At 36.6% G+C, this 9573-nt stretch overlaps 1 protein-coding gene across 6 annotated transcripts in view; it reads left to right on the top strand.

Moving 5' to 3' along the window:
- Positions 1-2: 2 nt before the first annotated feature.
- Positions 3-9573, top strand: part of NLN (neurolysin) — a 48392-nt gene continuing 38821 nt past the window's right edge. For 5 of the 6 annotated variants that reach the window (XM_054003699.1, XM_054003700.1, XM_054003698.1 and 2 more), the window contains exon 1: positions 2105-2163. The gene's annotated coding sequence lies outside the window, so the exon portion shown is untranslated. Of the gene's footprint in view, positions 31-2104; positions 2164-9573 lie in introns of those variants that run through there. The other variant, XM_054003703.1, reaches the window with a different exon arrangement.

Here is a 9573-nt window from a genome sequence, read left to right as displayed (position 1 = left end):
GCTGTCGCTGTGCGCGGGCGCGGCTCGCAGGTAGGCGCGCAGGGCATGTGTGGGTGCCGCGGGAGCCGGGACGGGACCGGTCTCTGGTGGGGGGTGGGTGGATGAATAAAAGCGGGGGGGCGGCAGGGTCCGCCCGGCCCGACTGGAAGCCGTGGAAGCCCGGAGCTGCCCGCGGCTGGCAGGAGGAGGTTCCCGGTCCTCGCTCGAGGAGCTGGGCCTGAGCCCCGGGCCGAGGGGGAGCTGCCAAGGCGTGCGGGGCGCGCTCCGAGGGGTAAAGCAGACAGTGGGGCAGGAAACATGACTACCTGTGGGGTTTATTGCCTCAGCTCCTGGAGCGATTCCCGCAGCCTGCCCTCCCTGCCGTGGGCTCCGTTATGCACGGCTTCCAGGTGGGCAGGATGGGAGAGGCGAGGCGAGACGAGGTCTCCTCTTGGTACTCTTTGCACTGAGTCAGAATCACTGCAAGAGAAATTGGACAGAACACAATGGATTGAGGGATACGGCTGTAGCAGCGGGGCTCTGCAGCAGGGTGTAAGTGAAGCAAGGCCGGCAGTGTGCTCCTAGTAGCTTTATAAAAAGGTGTGTTGCTCCTACACGTTGTAGGACAGGTGAAAGAGGTACCAATGTACCGTCAAAAGGTTTTAAAATAGGGTATTACTTACTTTCTCCATAACGAACACTAGCTCTAAACGGACCCCAGAAAACCGGTACGAAAGGCTTGTAGTCAATTCTAGGCAGACTAGACAAATGAACATAATTGCTTTAATTTTGGTCTCTCAATTTTTCTAAAGGCCTACATTTGATAGGAAGCACTGAAATAAGATAGTACGTTGTCGTAAAGAGAATGGAACTGAATTTCAGCCTGAAATGGAAAAGATGGTTGCCTCGCATGGTCTTTTGAGAAATGATAGTCATGTGCTTACTGCACAAAGTGTACAGTTTTTGTCCTACTCCACAGCCTTTTTTAATTTCAAATTAGGATGGAGGAGTATTAGCAGATAGAAAATAAGAATCAGAATATTTTCTTTCATAAGGCTCCTGCTGCTGTTGAAAATTAAGTGATTTATTTTCTGGTGCTAAATAAAGTGCACATCTATTTTCTTTTCCTAATTTACATTTACATTCCTTTTTTTGTACAGTCATTTTCATTCTTCTCATTGACTGTCTTTGTCTTACAGATTTTTCCATCAAAAAGAATGCAAGAAGGCTTTTTTATTTTCTTTATATAAAATTATTTATATAAAGAATATAATATATATAATTATTTATATAAATATAAATAATATAAAATATAAAATTTTTATATTCTTTATATAATATTCTTTATCTTTGGTTGCAGTTTGCCTTAGGACAATGAGGATACCTCCTTCTTAAGTAAAAATCAGTAGAATGGGGAATGGTTGCTGCACTTCATTAATTATGATTTTTTTTTCTCAAATCATCATTTCAGTGTGCCCAAATAATTGTTTCATGAAAGACAGTATTCTTGAGTGTGTCATAGTGACCTCCTAACTTTCAAAAGTTAAGGAGCTGGTCACAGAAATCTTGAATAGGTTCTGTTCCAGCTTCTATTTTTCCTGCGGGCACCTTAACATGAGATAAAAACAACCATTCTTAGCAAGTGTCAAGTATTATGTCTTACATTTAAAAAAATGATGTTAAGGTTTGATTCTTTTGGTCAAAGTAGGCAGCTTTGCAGAAGGAGGCTTTTTCCAATTATCTTTTTTTCCCATTCAGATTCAAAAGATTTAAAGATGTAGATTTAATGCAATAAAACACATGGAAAATAAACTGGCTAGATAATTAAGCATAGAAATTTGTTTACTTTATGAGGATATTCTTATATATGAAAAAAATAAGAGAAGACACATTGATTTAAATAATTTTAGTGTTCTAAAATTTTCTTGGATTCATGAATTCTGGGGCATTTATTTGAAAATCTTAAAAATCAGGTTTTGAGTATGGAAATCCATGTACATGACTGAGACAGGTACCCACATACTGTACTATGTACAGGTATCGATATAATGAAAGAAAGTGGGAAGGAACTCTGAACACTGTCATTTCTCTTACTGAGGAAGAAAACCAGCAAGAAACTGAGGCTGGGAAAAGGCAGAAGAAGGAATGACACTGGAGGACAAAGAAATGGGAAGAACTTCCATAGTAATTATCCTATTTCATACTTACAACAATAATATATCTCTTTCTTTCATTGAAGTATCAGGTCCAACACCTCAGAAATGGCAAAGGCCAAACAAGACATTTGGGACATTTTTGCCTTTTCCTATGATCCATGGACTGCATAAAGTCTCCTGTGTATTGCAGCAGCAATTTTTCTTGTGGTCAAAAGCAACAGCTACCACCTTTCTAACCGCAGCAGGCTCCTGAAGAGCAGTTTTCTATTAGATGGAATTTACAGAACAAAATTATTTCCTGGACTGGGTGAGCAACAGCTCAAAGCTGTTGAGCTGGCAAGCATTTGTGGATTTTATTTGACCCATGAAGCACCAGTTAGACCATGCTAAAAATGTTGTTAATGTGTTTTGAGGACATACCTGTTCTGTCGTTCTTGCTATAAAGCAAGAAATGCCTGGTTTGGAAAGATTTCTTTAGAATAGTTTGGGTTAGTTCAAAAGTCTAGCCTTTGTTCAGCAGGAGTCAGGATGAGGTACCTTAGAAAACATGTAAGATAATATGTACATTTAGTATTATCTTTTCAGAACAGTCTAGAAATTAGGGACTTCTAACAAAAAACTGGTTTTTTATATGATCTTGTATAAAAATCTGTCCAGTGATACTTTTTCATATTGAAACTGTCTCCTAAAACTCTCTAGCTGGTTATGTTGAAAGCTACAGGTTAAAAATTGATCCTTGTTCATTCTCTCCATCCACTTTATGATTGTTTAGATCTTAGAAGTACTTTCTCAGTACTTGTGCTTTATTCTGTGATATTTTTTTTCCCCCTCCAAAGAATCCCAGTCTAGTTAGTATTTGTACTTTGAGTAGACTCCATTGCTCAATGCAGCTGATTGTTTCTAAGTCTTCATTATTTCTAAGTCATCATGACTAGGTAGAACAGAAAAAGGTTTTGGCAAGTGGGAGAACAGAAGACAAGAGAGTTTAACTGTTCAGACAATCAGAAATGCACGTAGTATGCATGTGCTTCATGTGTAATGAATTTCTGTGTTTTGTTCTATTCCACCTCTACTAAGTCCTATAATTTCTTTCTTTGCAGCTGCTTCTTTGTTGATGTTTCTGTTGAACTGTTTTGTCTCCAGAATGATTAGATGTCTCACAACTCCTCCTGTGTATGTAAAGTCAGAAGTGTGTGACATTTATTAAGTCTGAAATTCACTTTGTTAGTGGTTTTAAACTTTTCTGTGTTGTGACATTCTTTTTCATCTCTTTGTGGCTGCCTTTAGTACACTGCATTGTCATGAGTAAATAATCATTAGTAATTTTTGTCACTTCATTAATCCCAGCTTTTTGTAGATGATTTATAAAGACATGAAAGAATACAGATCACTGCATGGAACCTTCCAGGATTCCACAGGTCACATAGTTCCATTCAGAAAAATTTTAACAGCCTAATTTTTATAACCATTTTTAACAGCCTAATTTTTATAACCATTTACCTGCAAGAAGATCTACCTTCTCATCCCACAGTAACATAGTTTCTTTAGGACCTTTTGGTCAAAGATCTGTGGAAATAAAATAGATTATATTAACTGAACTATAGATTTCTGAGTCTGAATTTTTCTCTGTAGAGGAGACTTTTTCAATAAATGTTATCTGTGTTTAGATTAGAGAAGGTGGGATGAGGATGGCGGTGATTTTACTTGTTTCTGAGCAAAATATTACTGGGCACATGTGTTTTTCATACCATCTCTAACAGACACTTTTTATTTCTTTGGTGGAAAGTTAAATAAGCAAAGTTCTTTGCCATATTAATTGTGGTGGAACAATATTTCATATAACCCGTAACAAGCTTGCGAAGCACAGTGTTACTAAATCACTTTTCACTTAAAAGCTGGAGAGGAAGGCAAACCTAATTTCCTTTCCTAATTTGTGGTGTTGAGCAGGCTGTTTGGGATTTTGCAAGCACTGAAATGAACATGGCATGTTCATAATGCACTGTCTTCCCAAGGAGATGGGAAGACTGATTTAAGATGGTAAGCAAGTAAGGTGGAGTAGGTCATCATCTGCTATGAAGACAGAGTTTTCCAACTACCTAGTGATGGCAAGGGAGCATTTCTCATTGCTTTCACTGTATGAGACAAGATTAGTGAGAAGTCAAAGCATATTTCCATGGAAGAGGCTGAACTGATTAGCACTGGGTATCAATCAGAGAAAGCATTTACAAACTCCCAGTATTTTTCTCTGTCTTGCAGTACCAGCTCTTTTTCAGATAAACAAGCTGTTTCTCATGTGTTAGCTGATTGCATTCAACTACTGAGCTATCCTGTGACTTTTTTGTTTGCACTAAACAGCCTACACTTGCTGTTTATGGCTGTCATGATGGAAATATGATATATGCTTATGCAGCAGCACCTGAGAGAGCTGTAGGACCTCAAATGCAATTTTTTTCCCCACTGTTTTCTTCCACAGTTCACCTGATATTAGAACCAAACAATAAGACAATCTCAATTAATGCCTTGTGCCTCAGACTCAGTATAGTACAATTACTGTCTGCATGCAAGTGTTGGTAACAATATTCTTTCCTGAGATCCTGCAAGCTACTTTGGTGGACGTTTGCTGTGACACACAATGGATACAGTTCACAGAAAGCTGTGAAACCTAAATTAGTAGTACTAGTAATTTGTGGTTTGGGTTTTGGGGTGTGTTGGGGTTTTTTTTGTTGTTTTGTTTTGTGGGGTTTTTTTTGTTTGGGTTTTTTTTTGGGGTTTTTTTTTGGGTTTTTTTTTTTGGTTTTGTTGAGGTTTTTTTTTTGTTTTGGGTTTTTTTTTTTTGGTTGGTTTATTGGTTGTTGGGTTTTGTTCTGGTTTTTTTTTCCCTAGAACCATGGATACCATAATTTTAGAGATCAGACACTGCAGAAACCATACTCTAGCATTTCTGTGTGTTCCACTGCAGTTTACTGTGTGGAAATCACCTCCTTGTATGAAAGCAAACCAGACCAGTTTCCAAATTCATTTTGTTTAAAGATTGTTGGAGGAGAAGGGGAGAAGAAATAAGTAAGTTGTATCATGTTTGAGTACACTGGTTTAGTTCCTACTTAGGGTCTGGGCTTTTTGTTAGCTGCCATGGAGCACCTTTTCAGTTAGTTTTCTGATGTTAATTCTATTGGAAAACTAGTAAATATTTTTTGTCAGATAGTAAGGTCATGAGCACTGAGGGTAATGAATCTATCAATAAAGATTTTTAAATGTTTATATGACTGGTAGGTTTTTTTTTACTTGCTCATTTAGACTGGAAGTGCTAAAAGTATAGTTAATGTTGACTGTACAGTAAACTCAGTTGCAGAGAATTTCTTTTTTCTGAAAGGTGTGACAAATTTAAGGTTTAGTGTGAAAAGCTGCTAGATTTTCTATTTCTTCAAATGCAGCTTTAGAAATCAGTTTCTAATGGCAGTTAAGGAACTTTAAATTAGGAAGTACTAAACATGCTATCCTTTTCTACAGTAAGACACATCTGTGATAAACACAGTTATGACACAGAGCCAAATACTTTTCCAAGGAAAATGGCCCAGGAATTCGAAGCATGTATTCACTGTTCCCTATACTGTTAAGAGCCAAACAGATGAGAGGACTGAGAAGTGAAATGGAAAAAGGACTTAATATGTGTTTGTCTGGCAGGAAGAAGTGATGATTTGTATTGAAGGGTTATAGTTTCATTCCTTTGGCTTTGCTGAAATAATGTTGCCTTATGATTAACTTTGAGCCATTTAACTCTGCTGGTTTTGTCTTGGATTTTTTTTTTTCATTCTTGTTTTACCTTGTGCTACCCACTTCTCTTATTTTGGTTGATTTTGTAATTGCTTTACAATTAGATACATAGTCAGTTCTTGTCTAAAGTTGTGCATCAAAATGGAAAGTAATATGAAAGTATATTTTAAATTCAAGCAAAAACTAAGGAACTCTAAATAATACGAATATTTTAGCTTGTTAATTTTTTTATAAAGCCCATCCTGTGAAACAGACCAACTGTAATGTGCACTATATTAGATGCTGCTGAATTGAGATTTGGTTTTGAAATCCTTTTTAACTTCATTTAATTTTTTTTAAAATTACATTTTATGTGAGGTTTGACTGTTAAAAACTTTACTTAAACCATGCCTATCTGCTGTCATTTGTATATATTTGGTAGCACTTGACTCTGACTTCCAGGGAAATGCTGATGTATAGCATGTTACTCAAGTACCAAATAGCTTTTCCTGAGGCAAACTGTCAATTTTTATATTGCCTTAGTAGGGTGTCTGGTTTTTTGTTTTGTTTTTCATTTTGATGAGGCCACTAGGTGGAGTTAGAACATTGAGCCCCTGTGGGTATTGATTTGCAGGTATCTAGTGGGTACAGTTTTCAGATACACAGTGCTGCTTTCCAACATGCAGCACTGCTTCTCCTGCAACTTCGAAGACCAGGAAGTGTTGTTTAGCTAAGATATGCTGTTTCAAAAAATAGAAACACCTAAATGTTTCTCTTGAATTTGAGCTCCAGCATTTTTCATACTGTATGTTACTGACTAAAAAAGTTGTTCATGGCATTAGTTGTGATTTGCAAATCTGCTCTTACTTATATCCGTAAGAATGTCCTCTAAAGGTATACATAAGGTCCAGCAAGAAAAACTTAATTGTATTTATTTGTATTAGAGTATTTAATATCTTGATGACTAAATTATCTGAATTTGCTCTCTCTCTCTCATGCACATACACAGCCCTCTGTCTTTCTCTCTTTTTAAAATCTTGGCTCTCACTTCACTTTCTGAGGCTGTTATTCTCTTTTGTCAGGAGAGAATATAGTTTTCCATCCTGCATGAATCCAATATACCCTGATTTTTGTGTGGCTACAAGGAACTGTCAAATGTATTTGCAAGTACAAAAATTGGTCTGTATGTATTTTTTCCCAGAAATATATTAGTTCATTTACTTCACTCTGTAAAATTATACTTGTCATGGTAACTAATACTGTTTAGGTGAAGATTAATTTGAAAACTGAAAGTGCCATTAAAGAGTCTTCGATGGAATTAAAACTATCAATTTGTAATCAGACTTAAATGAGACAGCAGGCTTAAATCTTGACTGTATTATATAGTGATTCTCAGTAGTAGGAGCATGTTGGCTTTTGTCTGTATTTTCTAAAGCTGGTGCTACGCCTCCCTGCTGCTTCTTCACAGATTATGGCTTTCTTGTTTTATTTTAGTAGTGTTAATAGAACATGCCAACAAAAGGCTGCTTGGCACATATTTAAGTCACAGAAAATGTTTATAAGCAAAACCAGACTTACATTAATGTTAAATATATTTAAGACATTGCACGAGTTAAAAATCAAGTATGTAAATTCAATTGCATTGTTTGTCTTTGCAGTAGTTATGTGGGCCACTGTATTGCTGTAATGGAGTACTATAAAGGTTCTTCCCCTTTCTAAAATCAAATCAAATTTATATTTTCCAGAAGCAGCAAGTAATCAAATTGTGGATTTATTGGTGAAAGAAATTACCTGGCATTCTGCAATTATTGCAATCTGCAACTTAGAAGCTTTGCTTTATTCTTTAAAATCCTTTTTTAGAAATAAGTATTAAGTTTTTAAGTAATTCAACACTTAAAATACCATTCTTACTGCTTTTGGTAGAAAATACCATTCTTACTGCTTTTGAGATTGGCAGATTAGCTGGTTTCGCAAATTATGTTTTTATCATAATTTGTGAAAACAGCTGCATCTGTAATAATCTCTGTTATAACTGAAAGTCGAAATGAAACCTTGTGTGCCTTTCCTCCTGATGTTCTCCTAAATGGACGAAGCACTGCACAAATGCATAACATATTTCAGTCTGCCCTGTATGTCATTCCACTGACATTATTAGATGACATAGGACTCACCCCAGAAAAAAGCCAGTGCAAGTTGCCAATAGAGGCCAGTTAGATATTTACTATAAAAATGCAATATAAATAAAGTTATGTTAATTTTGAAGGACCACGCACAAATGCAGGGTCTGGAAGGGCATTTGGGGTGATGAAATCTAGTCCCATGCTACCTTAGGTAAGCAAGTAACCTAATACATTTTGTAAGCCGGTCAAGCACCATGTTATAAATAGAGATGTTTTTACTTGCTGGGACTTACTGGTCATCTATTTCAGAGTCTCACTGCCCTGATGCTTACAAATGTCTGTTGCAATTTTAGCTTTCATGTATTTCCTGACCAATTTATTCTAATTGGTTCTTATGCCTGTATTGCCTCTTAGCATCAAGAGCTCTTTTTATTTTAGGACATTTAAATGGTATGCTTAATGACAGCAATTATCTTGAGACTCTCTTTGCTAGACTAAATTTATGCTTTCATATATGTTTCTGGCAGTAGTGAAAGTTTAGGTTGCTACTGACACTTTTTACTTTACTGACACTTTGTTTGGGCTAACACAGCTGTTTTGAAGTCACTCATGAAAAGGGTCATGAGACTGATTACCTGGTAAAAAGCTGTCACCCCTGTATGGTTTTGGTCCACTTTATTTTTCACCTATATGCTGTCCTGAATATTTTCTAAGTACGACTCTAGCAACAGTTGTGCTGATGCCATTGATGGAGTGAGGTACAGGGCCAGAAATGAGCAACGGAGGGAGCAGCACTGACAGAAATGTCTTAAGGCAATACTGTTGCTGGATGTGAGCCTTATGCTTAACCCAGGCTTGTTCAGATTCCTCTAATGTTCTGCACTATGCCAGAGAAAGCTGAATGTGTGAGCTGAAACAGTTTGAACCAAACTGTTCAAGCATTAGCAACAGCCTATGCAAGGCAACATCCTTTCATCTAATTTAAACTGCATCAACTTCTGATTGCTCAGTGCAAGCAGTGTATGGCTATTCTGTAAAGTTGGTGCTATTTACCAAAAGCAAGCCTAAAATAATATTTGTACCTGCTTGGTTCAGTGTTTGAAGAAAACTCTTTGCTGTTGCATCTGGTTCTTAGAATTATTAATAGAACTTATATTCCAGTTATATATCTGGGAAGTTAAAGGTTCCCTCAATGATAAAATTGGTAAAATTTAATATTTTTTCTCTAATAGCATGTCAAATGTAACTGCAGAGTATTTTTGAGCTTCATATTATTTTAGTTATACTCTTCTTTTATTTTTCTTTACAGTCTATTTACAATTTTTGGTCTTGGCATTGTTTCTTTGTTTTCTTTTTGAGCAAAGTTATTAAAATATTGCAGTCTGATACATGGAGTTTTGGGAATTTATTTATTTATAGATATAGATAAATAATTCAAAACACTAAGCCATGAAAGAAATGGCCAAGATTTCACGTGTGCATATATATTTACTTGCACAGTTTTCTATTAAGCTGATGTCAGTTTGTTTCTTAGTGCAGTCTGAGTGACTGGTAGCAAGGTCGCAACA

The sequence above is a fragment of the Vidua macroura genome, chromosome Z (genome assembly GCF_024509145.1).
Source record: "Vidua macroura isolate BioBank_ID:100142 chromosome Z, ASM2450914v1, whole genome shotgun sequence".
In the NCBI taxonomy this organism is placed as follows: Eukaryota; Metazoa; Chordata; class Aves; order Passeriformes; family Viduidae; genus Vidua; species Vidua macroura.
This window is presented reverse-complemented; position numbering and strand designations above follow the sequence as displayed.